The sequence below is a fragment of the Erpetoichthys calabaricus genome, chromosome 1, assembly GCF_900747795.2.
Source record: "Erpetoichthys calabaricus chromosome 1, fErpCal1.3, whole genome shotgun sequence".
Classification (NCBI taxonomy): domain Eukaryota; kingdom Metazoa; phylum Chordata; class Cladistia; order Polypteriformes; family Polypteridae; genus Erpetoichthys; species Erpetoichthys calabaricus.
Genome location: NC_041394.2, coordinates 345,346,937 through 345,360,328, shown reverse-complemented (window position 1 = coordinate 345,360,328; position 13,392 = coordinate 345,346,937). Strand labels below are relative to the sequence as shown.

General features: G+C 44.4%; 1 protein-coding gene across 4 annotated transcripts in view; it reads left to right on the top strand.

Annotated features, from left to right (window-relative positions):
• The first annotated feature begins 6,945 nt into the window (after positions 1-6,945).
• LOC114641320 (NACHT, LRR and PYD domains-containing protein 3-like) overlaps positions 6,946-13,392 on the top strand; it is an 88,619-nt gene continuing 82,172 nt past the window's right edge. For all 4 annotated transcript variants that reach the window (XM_051924978.1, XM_051924981.1, XM_051924976.1 and 1 more), the window contains exon 1: positions 6,946-7,018. The gene's annotated coding sequence lies outside the window, so the exon portion shown is untranslated. The remainder of the gene's footprint in view (positions 7,019-13,392) is intronic.

The window sequence follows — 13,392 nt, the reverse complement described above, 5'->3', positions numbered from 1 at the left end:
GCATTTTTATCACTCTTTAATTTAATATTGTTTTTATCAGTATGCTGCTGCTGGAGTATGTGAGTTTCCCCTTGGGATTAATAAAGTATCTATCTATCTATCTATCTATCTATCTATCTATCTATCTATCTATCTATCTATCTATCTATCTATCTATCTATCTATCTATCTATCTATCTATCTATCTATCTATCTATCTATCTATCTATCTATCTATCTATCTATCTATCTATCTATCTATCTATCTATCTATCTATCTATCTATCTATCTATCTATCTATCTATCTATCTATCTATCTATCTACCTTACAAATTTGTCATCTATCCCAGGACAGGCACCTCACCCACATGACCTCACAACTGGACTGCCCACCTGACATTGCTAATGCTGCTATCCTCAGTGGGTTTTGTGACACAAGGTGTTTTGGAGGACAATTTGCACTGTGAATCTCCAGCTGGTGAAACTCAGAGGTCTTTGGCCTGGACCTGAGGAGTGTTGTCACAAGTTAAGTGACAGGATGGACAAACACACATGAGTCTAATGGAGAAGCACAGATGGTGAGAAGAAGACATGGAGAGTATATTATTTGAGGAGGAGAGCTGAGGAGAATATAAAAAGAAAGATTTTAGGAGACTGAGTGGACGGGGACGCCATCACTGCTTCCAGTTGATCATCATGTCCAGCCTTCTCATGTCATGATCTCCATCTGCTGTCCAGTCCTGTTTAGCTCTGCCTGTAGTGAAGACAGGTTTTTCTTCTCTTTCACACTTATTTTGGTCTACAGTCTGTAAAGAACACAAACACTAAGTTAAAAACACAAGAGGGTGTTTCCTCACAAAATAAATGTTTCTCAATGACAAAGTAACTAAGGTCACCTTCCCAGAATTCCTTTCATTACCTGAAATCATGCAATTCACATGATGTGTGTGTCAGCCTGCCAGTCACAGACCAACTTGGTCAACATCCTATGTCGATTTCCACTCATTTTACTTCCTATTTCAGAGAGAAAGTGGCATTACCAGTTGACATGATGTTGAACTCTCTGTCCACCTGTGGTCCCATTCTTTTGTCCACTCTGTTTATTAATTCTTAATCTTCCTCTAATATTTTCTTTCCCACTCCCCCTAACTCTTATGTCTTCTCTCATTTTCTCTCCTCTTGTTTCTGTTTGTTGTCCCCTCACCTCTCTGTCCACTGAAATTGGTTCTTTTCTTTCTTGTTAATTGTAAATGACCCCCATATAACCCTGTCCACACACTTCTCCTTTCCACTACATCTGCCATCCTAATCCTGTCAGCTCTCCCCCTGTCTATTGTCTCTCCATCTCACAATCCTTCTATTTTCTCTTCTCCCTGTTGGTTTCATACTGTCATCTCTCTTTATCTTGTCCTTATCTGTCACCTATGTCCAGCTCCACATTTATAAAATTGTATAAAATTGTTCATATTCAGTATCTGGTTTTGATTATGCTTGTTTTTATTAGACAAAAACAAAACCAGATAGTGTAGTAAGCTTCCACAAACATTAAACTCATTTCATAACCAAACCCGTTAAGTACATAGTTATGTCTGAATGTGATGGAAAACTAAACTCCACAGTAGCCATTTAATCATGCCATAATCACTAAAACTAAAACTGAAACTAATATACATAATATAAAATAGAAATGTCTTTGTGAAATAAAAGGTAAATTAAAACTAAAAATACATGATGAAGGAAAACTAAAACTAAACTTGATTTCCAAATAAGGGCTTGAGTTGCCTTGAAACCTTGCATATTGTAATCTTTTTAGTTAGCCAAATAAAGGGGTCATTTTGCTTGACTTCTCACTACATTCATAATGGCTAACACGGTGCAACACCCAGGTACTACAAATAAGCTCAGAAAAAATATAGAAATAAAAGCTAATATAAAATGGCAAAACTATAATAACCTTGGTACCAACAGATTTGTCCACTTCTGTATACAGACTTGTTCAAAGAAGGTGGCCAGAGATGGACTGTCAATGGGGGGCCATGTCACATAAGTTTACCAAAAAGTATTTTTTTTACTGATGTCACAGGTGGCTGGGTGTGGTCGGCATTCGGCTGCCTATAAAAGGGTCCGCCTCCCGACAATCAAGGCTGGAGTCGGGTGAGGAGGTAGACGAGGTCGGAGAAGGAGGTGGGCGAAGAGAGGCCCCGTGTGAATAGTGTGCGGTGAAGAGAAGAGAGACGGCTGTTGGTGAAGCCGGGACTGTTGAGAGACTGTGGGGGGTGATTGGTGACGGTGTACTTAGTGACTTGTATATATTAGTGTGAATAAACATGTGGTGATGGCTACGAACGTGTCCTCCTGTCTGTGTCCGGGCTGTACCCTTTCACAGTGGCGTAGCCGACAGGATGCTGCACCTGGCTCAAGGTGCGGACCTGTATTGTGGAAAAAGTCTGTGGAAGGCCCGGCACAGCAGAAAAGCTCACCCATGTGCCACAGGGGCGGCGTGCACCCAATCCCACAGGGAAATGTAGAATCGCGGACCATTTGCGGTCCGCTGCTGGACTTTATGTTTCAGGGGCAGCTCAAAGCAGGAGGAGCTGCCGAGAAGGAAGAGCTGCAGCTTCGACAGCCACAGCAGCCACGGAGCTGCCCGGAATCTCGTCTCCCTGTGAGAGAGCAGGACAAGATGGCCGCCGACCAGAAGTCCCTCCCCGTGACAGGCACGGGATTGGACAGCGTGTCCTGTTTTCTCGCCAATGATTGGTCGGAGGCGGGAGCAGGGAATGTCCGTCTCGTGCCTCGAAGTAACCCGAGTGGGCCTCAGGGAAGGGCCCATAGAGAGCAGTCGGCGAGTGACGCTGCTCAAAAGGTAAGCTCACCACCAGCTGTTTCTCTCTCCTTGGCAGCGGTTTTGCAGGAGCTGCAAGAAGAGCTGCGGCTTGTGCTATCACTGCCGGCCGAGCGATGTGCCCTCCGGGCGGAGACGCAGGATTCAGGAGGGATGGCTGTGGTGTGCGATCAGCAGCCACAGGCGAAGGAGGATCAGCGCGCTGCAGGAGCTTCTAACCGGAGAGGCACAGCGGGGAAGGTAAGAGAGACCGACCCCGTGAAGCTCCAGACGCCAGCGGGGCTGAGTCTGCCCTCTTGCAATGGGCAGATTCGAACCATCACGGCATCTCAAAATGAAAGGTGGAAGCGGCTTGAGGAAGCCAGTTCCTCCGATACAGGAGGACGTGCAGCTGGGTGCGTGCGTCCCTCGAAGGGCCGTCCTCTGTGGAGGCAGAGGAATTACCCGTTGGCTGGGAGGAGACAAGCACGTGTGCTCCCGCTGGTGGTCCCGTGGCGAGGACCGCGGACTTGTCGGGCTGGGAAGCTGAAAATGGGAGCATCGGGGTGCGATCGGGGCCGAGAACATTGGCCCAACAGAGGACGAGTCGAGGGGCTGCGTCAGGGCAACGCCTCCGCCCTTGTTTTTCTGTTTGGATTACAGGATCGGGCCCTAGGCTACGGAGTGTTGGCTTGCCGCTGAGGAAGGCCAGTCCTCGCGGATCGGTCCGCTGGCCCTTGGAGGTCTCAGCTAGCGGGGGAGTACTGTCACAGGTGGCTGGGTGTGGTCGGCATTCGGCTGCCTATAAAAGGGTCCGCCTCCCAACAATCAAAGCTGGAGTCGGTTGAAGAGGTGGACGAGGTCGGAGAAGGAGGTGGGTGAAGAGAGGCCCCGTGTGAATAGTGTGCGGTGAAGAGAAGAAAGATGGCTGTTGGTGAAGCCGGGACTGTTGAGAGACTGTGAGGAGTGTTTGGTGGCGGTGCACTTAGTGACTTGTATATATTAGTGTGAATAAACGTGTGGTGATGGCTACGAACGTGTCCTCCTGTCTGTGTCCAGGCTGTACCCTTTCACACTGACAGTGATATCAATGTTTTATTCATTGTGTGACATTTAATTTCATGCCTTGTCTGCTGCTTGTTTTATACTCCTATCAACAGTCGGTGGGAGACATACAGGTAAAGATGTCTTTACATTCAGTACATATAACAATAAACTTAAAATTTTCCTTGAAATTGAACAAACTTAGTCCTCTCTTTCTGCTAAGACTGACAGAGCAAATATGCAAATGGAGGACACCAAAGCTGCACTTCTGCATTTACTATATGAACACTTGGAAGGACCACAAAAAAAAATCACACAAGATTGCTGTTTATTGATTTATTATCTGCCTTTAATATAATCCAGCCATACATTTCTGTGGGATGGATTTTGAACGTTTTAACTAACAGAACACAAAGAGTGATTGTCAATGGATGTTTTTCTAATAGCCTGACTTACTCACCTCAAGGTTTCTGCCTATCTTCTCTTCGTTTTATCTTACATAAAAATGATTTCAGGAGATCACACAGAGACAGACATATCTTTAAAATTCTGAGTTACTCTGTCATTGTGAGTCCGTTACAAGATGAGAAAGACAGCCGTGGACCTGTTGCTGATGAATTTGCCTAATGGTGTGATCATTCCATTTTACAGTTTGTCACCCATGGGTGCCTGCGGATTACCTTCCAGGCTTAGATAAAGTATGCAGTAACCTGCCAGGACAAGAGGAGGCAGCAATGCTAACAATACCATTTATTTTCTCCTCTGTAGCTCTGAGAAGCCACCCAAGGAAGGTGCCTCAGCCACGCCCCCACTCAACTAAGTGATGTCTCTTATGGTTGGGACAATATAAATCCTGGAAGATGGCGTCTCAGTCAGAAGAACTATGTTCCACATGACAGAAATCCCAGACCATCTCAAGAGAGTGGAGAATTTAGAGGAGCCACTGAGTCTTAACAGGCAGTATTAGCACCTGCTTTCCATTGTGCCACTGCTCACTCATTTTTGTTCCTTATTTTTGATGTAGGCAGTAAATGGGGTGACCCGGTTGGTACCCAAACATTTCTTTGGTTCTCCTCTCTTAATTGCCTTCCACAACTGGTGTAGTCAACAGGATTCAAAACCCCAATGAATTTCAAACTTGCTGCTGTTTGTAACTGGCCCTGGATGCACACTAAAAGTCAAGTTCAAGCCTTCCAGGAGTTAGTGGGATAGTGTAGGTTTGTGCCCTGCTTATCTGAGAGGGCTATGCCAACACAGTGGTATGGGTCCAGATATAGATGCTGAATTCTGTGACTTAAATGTGGTCCTTATAGCAGTTCTTGTACTACTTACCTCAAATTTCTCTTTGACTTTTCTTCTCTAGACTGACATTTCAGACACTGGCCTTGGCGCCATACTGACCCAGGTTGTCAAAGGAGCTGAAACACCCCATCTCAGCTGGAAACTGTTGAATTGGGAGAGATGCTATGCTATAATTGGCAGGAGGCCCTGGCAATTAAATGGATGGTGACGCACCTTTGCTACTGCCTGCTAGGGCGAGAGTTTACTCTTGTGACTCTTGTTCCTTAGCCTTACAAGTTCACCATCCTGAATCCTGCACCCTAACACCAATGCCATCTCCTGAGTCCACAACCTCATGGTGAGGTCCGCCCACCCCACTTAGGCTTAAGAGGCAGATAGTGTGCCTGTTTTCTTTTGCACCACTTTCAGCTCATTTTTGTTCTTTTTCTGGACACTGACAGTAAATGTTCTGACCTGGTTGGCACCACAACTATTCTTTGATTCTCCACACCTTTATTTTCATTCCACAAGCTAAATATCTCCATGGCTAAGATATGGTTATTGATTTTAGGTGCTTACCTCTTCCTATTCTCTCATAATGATAAATGTGGACATGAGAAACTGGATATGGTGCATCACTACAAATATCTAGGAGTAATCATTGATAACATGCTAAACTTTGTTCTCAACACAAAATAAGTTTTTAAGAGGGGGCAGACATGGTAAAACCATAATCACGCTTTTTTATAAATCTTTTATTGAATTGATTATCACATTTTCTTTAATTTGTTGATTTGGCAACTTCACCATTAAGAATATAAACTGTCTCAACAACATTGTCTAAATTTGTAGTAAAATTATTGGTTTGCAACAGACAGTCAGAAAGTCAGAAAGAAGGTCGACTCAGTTGTGTCACACAGTAGCTGTGCTCTTTATTCTTAGCTGTAGTTGTTGCCATCAGGCTACAGAATTAGGATCCTGAGGAAAAAGAGAAACAGATTTAAGAAATTTAAAAACTGTTTTATTCCAAAACCTATAAGAATTTTACATTCTATTAGTTGTTGAGATCCTGCTGTAATCTGAATTGTTACTATGTACGGTTAAAGGTTGTGATATTTGCCCGGACACCACCAGTCGGAGACCACATATTTATCCAAATACCTTTTATTTTCTCTTATTAACACACACAAGTCAGTCCCACAGTGCTTCTAGCCCCAGTCTCCCTTCTCCTGGGCCTTCTCTCTCCTTGTCCCTGGGCCACCTACACTCTCTCTCCAGGAGCTTCGTCCTGCTCCTGCTCCCGATAAAAGATGAGCTCCAGGTGCTCTACCTGACGTCACGTCCTGGTGTGGTGGAAGCATCAGGAGAGCAACAGAAGGATCGTTCTCCATGTGTGTGGCGGAAGTAAATAAGTCCCGGGCTCCATGAGGCTCGGGGCGCCCCCTGGCGGTGACCAGAGGCCCCAACGGTCTTGAGCCTCCCTGCTCCCCTTCCATGGGCCTCTTCTACTTCAGGGTGGTTGCCCCCTCGTGGCCCAGTGGACAAATATGCCAAATATGCCAAATATGCCAAATATGGGTCTGACCCCCAGCCATGTACAAAAAGGTATTTATTCTTATTTGCACAAATCTTGTGGGTATGTGTAGTGATTATAACAGTTACTGTCAGCTATCATGTCTTTGCTTATTTTGTTGTATCTGTTTGACAGTATCTTATGTTTTTGTACTTTCCTGCTGCAGATAAGTTTCCCTCTGGAATAATAAAGACTAAGCCTAATATTAACCTAAAAATCTAGACAAACCAGTCCTGCCCAGTTCTCGGGTTTCACCTCACAACTAACTAACAATGTCTGCTGGAGTTGAGGGGTCTGCTGCTTCTGCTTCACTGCTGTAAGTCAAGTCCTTCAATTCTTTTTCTTGAATTTGTTTGAGTTGCTGTAAGTTCCTTCATGTCTGTCACTAACGGGGTCACATACGTGCCCCTGGGACCGAGGATGATATCTGTGCTGCGGTGATGTGAGGCAATGTCAATAAAAGAGTCTTTAAGGTGAATATACATTTTGTAAGGTTTCAGGGTCTGTGGCTTTATTAACAAACTGTCTTCCTGTAACATTGATTAACACAAAGTTCATCAGCAATAAAGCATTACAGTTGTCTGATTTATTTTAATCTTGATAAAGCTCATGAGCCTGCATCTCTAAATGAGGCGACTCAGTGTGCTTGCTTTACAGCGGCCCATAGCTTAGGTCAGGTTGGTGATCAGGCTGGAATTGTCTGATCTGAACTGAATTTCAAACAAAAAGAGACTGAGAGACATTCACGCATTTGGCTTTAAAGCTCAGCGTAAAACCCATACCTCTTTTACTTATTACTTTTATGGCCATGTGTAGCTTTAATATGCACATGAATATCTCTAAATGAAAGTTACACAAATTGTGTTATTTGGTTAATGTTTTTATTCTATAATTTTGAAATTTTTATTCTATCTTATTTATTGTTTCTTATTCTAATTCAGAACCTTTTCATTGGTCTATTTATCTACTATTTGGTGTTTAATGATTAGCATTAGTTTCTACCCAGTATTACTTATGTTATTTTTTCCTTTGCTTTATTTCCTATTGTATTCATTATAATATTTGCAAAGTTTTTTAGAATGGGAAAGGTGTTATAATAAATAAACTGTATTATTGTTATTATTATTATTATTTAAAAATAACCAGTCATGGGTACTCACCTGAAATAAGCTGAAACTAGCTGGCAGGCAAGGATGAGCTAAAAAGTGTGATTAAATGCAACATTAAAAACTTGGACATCAGATTCCAGAGTATCATCTGTTACTTACCCAGAGTAGCTACAACAGCATGTTGAATGACTTTATGTCATCAGTTCACATCTGCATTGGCTATCATGGTGACCGGAATGAACAGAGTTAACTAGAGCAGAATTGAAAGGTGGAAACTGGTCAGATTAACTTCTCATAAACAGAAAGGTAAGCTTTTAGGATCTTTAGTTAACAAATAAGCTCAAATATAAGGTATGGATGTAGCAGCAGATTTTCATACATACGTGGAGTTCAAAGTGCTTCACAAACAGTAAAAGAAAGGTTAAAGGTATAGAAGAGGTAAAATGGAAAAATCCCCAGTTAGTTTAGTTTTGTTTAAGTTTGTCACATCCACAGAGTACAGCAGAATTCTCACTTGTATGTTTAATTGCGGCGGCACGGTGGCGCAGTGGGTAGCGCTGCTGCCTCGCAGTTGGGTGACCTGGGGACCCAGGTCTGCTTCCCGGGTTCTCCCCGTGTCTGCGTGGGTTTCCTCCCACAGTCCAACGACATGCAGGTTAGGTGGATTGACAATTCTAAATTGGCCCTAGTGTGTGCTTGGTGTTTGTGTGTGTCCTGCGGTGGGTTGGCACCCTGCCCGGGATTGGTTCCTGCCCTGTGTTGACTGGGATTGGCTCCAGCAGACCCCGTGACCCTGTGTTCGGATTCAGCGGGTTGGAAGATGGATGGATGGATGGATGTTTAATTGCCACTCTCAGCCACCATTATCAGTGTTTTATAGATTGCTTTATTTTTACAGGGAATAATATTTGGCATAAATAGCATTTTCAAACTTCTTTATTTAAAGCAGTAAAGAGCTAACAAATAACAAGCTTTTGATGCAGAGATCAAGGTTCAAGGTTTACTTTTTTTAGTTTAGAATTTTTTCTTCTCATTTGCATCCAATAACAAAAAACAAAAATAAAATTAACAAAAAGAGACAAGATAGGTTAAAACTTATATAGAAATTCCAACATATTTACATAATATGAAAACAAAGTCTTTGCTAACTTCTTCCTGCAGGTTACCTAAAATGGTTACATGCTACATATGAAAAACTCTACACTTCTAGAAATGGTTATCTCTGATATTCTTTGTTAAAAAAGATGTATGAGTTTGATGGGTAGACATGAATAAATCTACCTCTTAATGTGAAATAGACATTTTTTAGACTGCGTGTCATCAGGTGAGATGATTTTCAGTTTCGTCTCAATGCTCCCCTAACACACAATTACCAAGTCATCTCCATCAGCCCCAATAACTTCAGCTGCATGTCTGGTAATCTGCTGGAGCTTTTTGAATTTTTCATTTGTCAGACCACTAAACCAGGCAATGATAAAAAAGGAAAACCTGAGGACCGCTGAGTTTACAGGGGAGAAATAAACACTGACTGCATATAGAGAATATTTTTTATTGTATTTGTGTTCATATTAAGATTATTACTTAGGTTGGTTCCAATATTCAGTCACTTTTTCTACTTTCTCCCCCACAGCAACTTAAAGTCCAACTTAAATATCATTTTCCTTTTTTACCTTATTTATGTATTCAGTTTAAGTTACATATTTTATAGGGAATAATGTCCCCCCCCAAGCTACATATACTTCAGGTTTTATTTGATGAAAAGGTTTTCTTTTTTGTTAATACAGTAGACCCCCGCGAAGTCGTGGTTCAGAATTTGCGGTCTCAGTCATTTGAGGATTTTTCCTTAGAACCTAACTAATAATTGTTAGCGGAAACTGCAAACATCCTCTGCAATTTTTTGATGACTTTTTTCGTGGTAATACTGTACTATAGAGAAAACACAAAGCAACCATAGAGAAAAATGCAGCTTGTGATGGTGAAAGTAGCCAATCCGAGAGCGTCATTTATTTATCCTTGCTGCTGATTGGATGCTGCCCTGTGATGCATCTCCTGTGTGGGAATGGCCCCCCCGATCTTAACCCGAGTGGTGTTCTGTTATTGGACTTCTGTGCTCGTCACGGATTGTCCATAACGAACACCATGTTCAAGCATAGGGGTGTTCATATGTGCACTTGGCACCAGGACACCCTAGGCCTCAGTTCGATGATCGACTTTGTGGTCGTGTCGTTAGACTTGTGGCCACATGTCTTGGACACTCGGGTGAAGAGAGGGGCGGAGCTATCAACTGATCACCACCTGGTGGTGAGTTGGCTTCGATGGTGGGGGAGGATGCCGGTCAGGCCTGGTAGGCCCAAACGTGTTGTGAGGGTCTGCTGGGAACGTCTGGCAGAGCCCCCTGTCAGAAGTAGTTTCAACTCCCACCTCCGGCAGAACTTTGACCATGTCCTGAGGGAGGTGGGGAACATTGAGTCCGAATGGGCCATGTTCTGTGCCTCTATTGTTGAGGCAGCTGACCGGAGCTGTGGCCGTAAGGTGGTCGGTGCCTGTCGTGGCGGCAATCCCCGAACCCGTTGGTGGACACCGGCGGTGAGGGATGCCGTTAAGCTGAAGAAGGAGTCCTACCGGTCCCTTTTGTCCTGTGGGACTCTGGAGGCAGCTAATAGGTACCGGCAAGCCAAGTGGAATGCAGGTTCGGTGGTTGCTGAGGCAAAAACTAGGGCGTGGGAGGAGTTTGGGGAGGCCATGGAGAACGACTTTCGGACGGCTTCGAGGAGATTCTGGTCCACCATCCGGCATCTCAGGAGGGGGAAGCAGTGCAGTGTCAACACTGTGTATGGTGGGGATGGTGCGCTGCTGACCTCGACTCGGGACGTTGTGGGTCGGTGGGAGGAGTACTTCGAAGACCTCCTCAATCCCAATAACATGCCTTCCAATGAGGAAGCAGAGCCTGGGGACTCGGAGGTGGGCTCCCCCATCTCTGGGACTGAGGTCACCGAGGTGGTCAAAAAACTCCTTGGTGGCAGGGCCCCGGGGGTGGATGAGATACGCCCGGAGTTCCTAAAGGCTCTGGATGTTGTAGGGCTGTCTTGGTTGACACGTCTCTACAACATCGCATGGACATCAGGGACAGTGCCTCTGGATTGGCAGACCGGGGTGGTGGTCCCCCTCTTTAAGAAGGGGGACTGGAGGGTGTATTCCAACTACAGAGGGATCACACTCCTCAGCCTCCCTGGAAAAGTCTATTCGGGGGTTCTGGAGAGGAGGGTCTGTCGGATAGTCGAACCTCGGATTCAGGATGAACAGTGTGGTTTTCGTCCTGGTCGCGGAACAGTGGACCAGCTCTACACCCTTAGCTGGGTCCTGGAGGGTGCATGGGAGTTCGCCCAACCAGTCTACATGAGTTTTTTGGACTTTTTAAAAGGTGTTCGACCGTGTCCCTCGGAGAATCCTGTGGGGGGTGCTCCGGGAGTATGGAGTACCGGACCCCCTGATAAGGGTGGTTCGGTCCCTGTACAACCGGTGTCAGAGCTTGGTCCGCATTGCCGGCAGTAAGTTGAACCCGTTTCCAGTGAGAGATGAACTCTGCCAGGGCTGCCCATTGTCACCGATTCTGTTCATAACTTTTATGGACAGAATTTCTAGGAGCAGCCAGAGTGTTGAGGGGGTCTGGTTTGGTGGACTCAGGATTGGGTCACTGCTTTTTGCAGATGATGTTGTCCTGTTTGCTTCATCAGGCCGTGATCTTCAGCTCTCTCTGGATCAGTTCGCAGCTGAGTGTGAAGCGGCTGGGATGGGAATCAGCACCTCCAAATCCGAGACCATGGTCCTCAGCCGGAAAAGGGTGGAGTGCCCTCTCAGGGTTGGTAGCGAGATCCTGCCTCAAGTGGAGGAGTTCAAGTATCTTGGGGTCTTGTTCACGAGTGAGGGAAGAATGGAGCGTGAGATCGACAGGCGGATCGGTGCGGCGTCCGCAGTGATTCGGGCTCTGCATCGGTCTGTCATGGTGAAAAAGGAGCTGAGCCATAAGGCAAAGCTCTCAATTTACTGGTCGATCTATGTTCCTACCCTCACCTATGGTCATGAGCTATGGGTAGTGACCGAAAGAACGAGATCGCGAATAAAAGCGGCCGAAATGAGTTTCCTCCGCAGGGTGTCTGGGCTCTCCCTTAAAGATAGGGTGAGAAGCTCAGTCATCCGGGAGGGGCTCAGAGTAGAGCCGCTGCTCCTCCGCATCGAGAGGAGTCAGATGAGGTGGCTCGGGCATCTGATCAGGATGCCTCCTGGACGCCTCCTTGGTGAGGTGTTCCTGGCACGTCCAACCGGGAGGAGGCCCCGGGGAAGACCCAGGACACGCTGGAGGGACTATGTCTCCCGGCTGGCCTGGGAACGCCTCGGGATTCTCTCGGAAGAGCTAGAAGAAGTGGCCGGGGAGAGGGAAGTCTGGGCATCTCTGCTCAAGCTGCTGCCCCCGCGACACGACCTCGGATAAGCGGAAGAGGATGGATGGATGGATGGATGGACAATTAAACACCAGGGATTTTAGGAGTTTGCATAATGTAATAAGAACAGGTCTAAATAATGAAGAACTGATTTTTGTCTAATTTCTAACTCAATAGAAGGACAAGTTTAAAAAGTTTCTATTGAACCATTAGTGCTAACTGATCATAAAACAATTAACCCTTCAATTAATTTGAGTAGAAATGGCTGTATAAAAATCCCTAAAGCCAACTGGAAACTTAATAATAAGATATTAGGAAATGATGACTTGCAATAACTCGGGAAAAGAATGTGAAAAAAAAAGAATGTGAAAAAAATAAAAATATTTTAAGAAGCTGGAAAAAAGGAATGCAGAGTATTTAACTTATTAAGAGTATTTAATGAGTAGTATTTAACTTACTCTAAAAATCTGACATGTATTTTAAAATTACATTAATTAAAAAAAACAAAGCTAACCTTACATGCATCATAAATTTACACCTGCTGTTACAGACTGGAATCAAATGTATGTTTTTATTCTAAAATAGTAAGAATAAGAGCAGCTCACTTCTCAAAACAGACTCATCCGGTGTCGAACCCATGAAGTTTTTGATTATCAGTCAACAGTTGATACCGTTGCACCACCGAAGCGGTCGTAGCAAATGCGTGTCAATGTTGCACCCTAACGCGGGTTCTTTTTCTGCAGTTATATTCTTGAATAGAAGCGCTCTTATTCTGTTATATTTGTACCTTTTGTGAAAGTGTTTATTTGATATTTGGAATTCAGGCTTCACACATTATACACTTCATGTCTACATTTTGTCAATTATTACTAAAACATAAAAAACGTTTCTGTTTTTAACAATGTGTTTACTGTACATAGATTGTTGTAGACACGGAACACACATGAAATGCATGTGTTCCAAATAACGATATAGTATTTATAAAAGGTGTCATTTTGCTTGACTTCTCACTCTATACAACTCTAAGCAACTGACACGCAGGTAAACAGACTTGAGCTGTGAAAATTGTGCGGTGGTGGGGAGATGTGATAGCAGGCTGCTGGCTGCTTGCTGCTTATCGACATATTTACAGGATGAAAGAC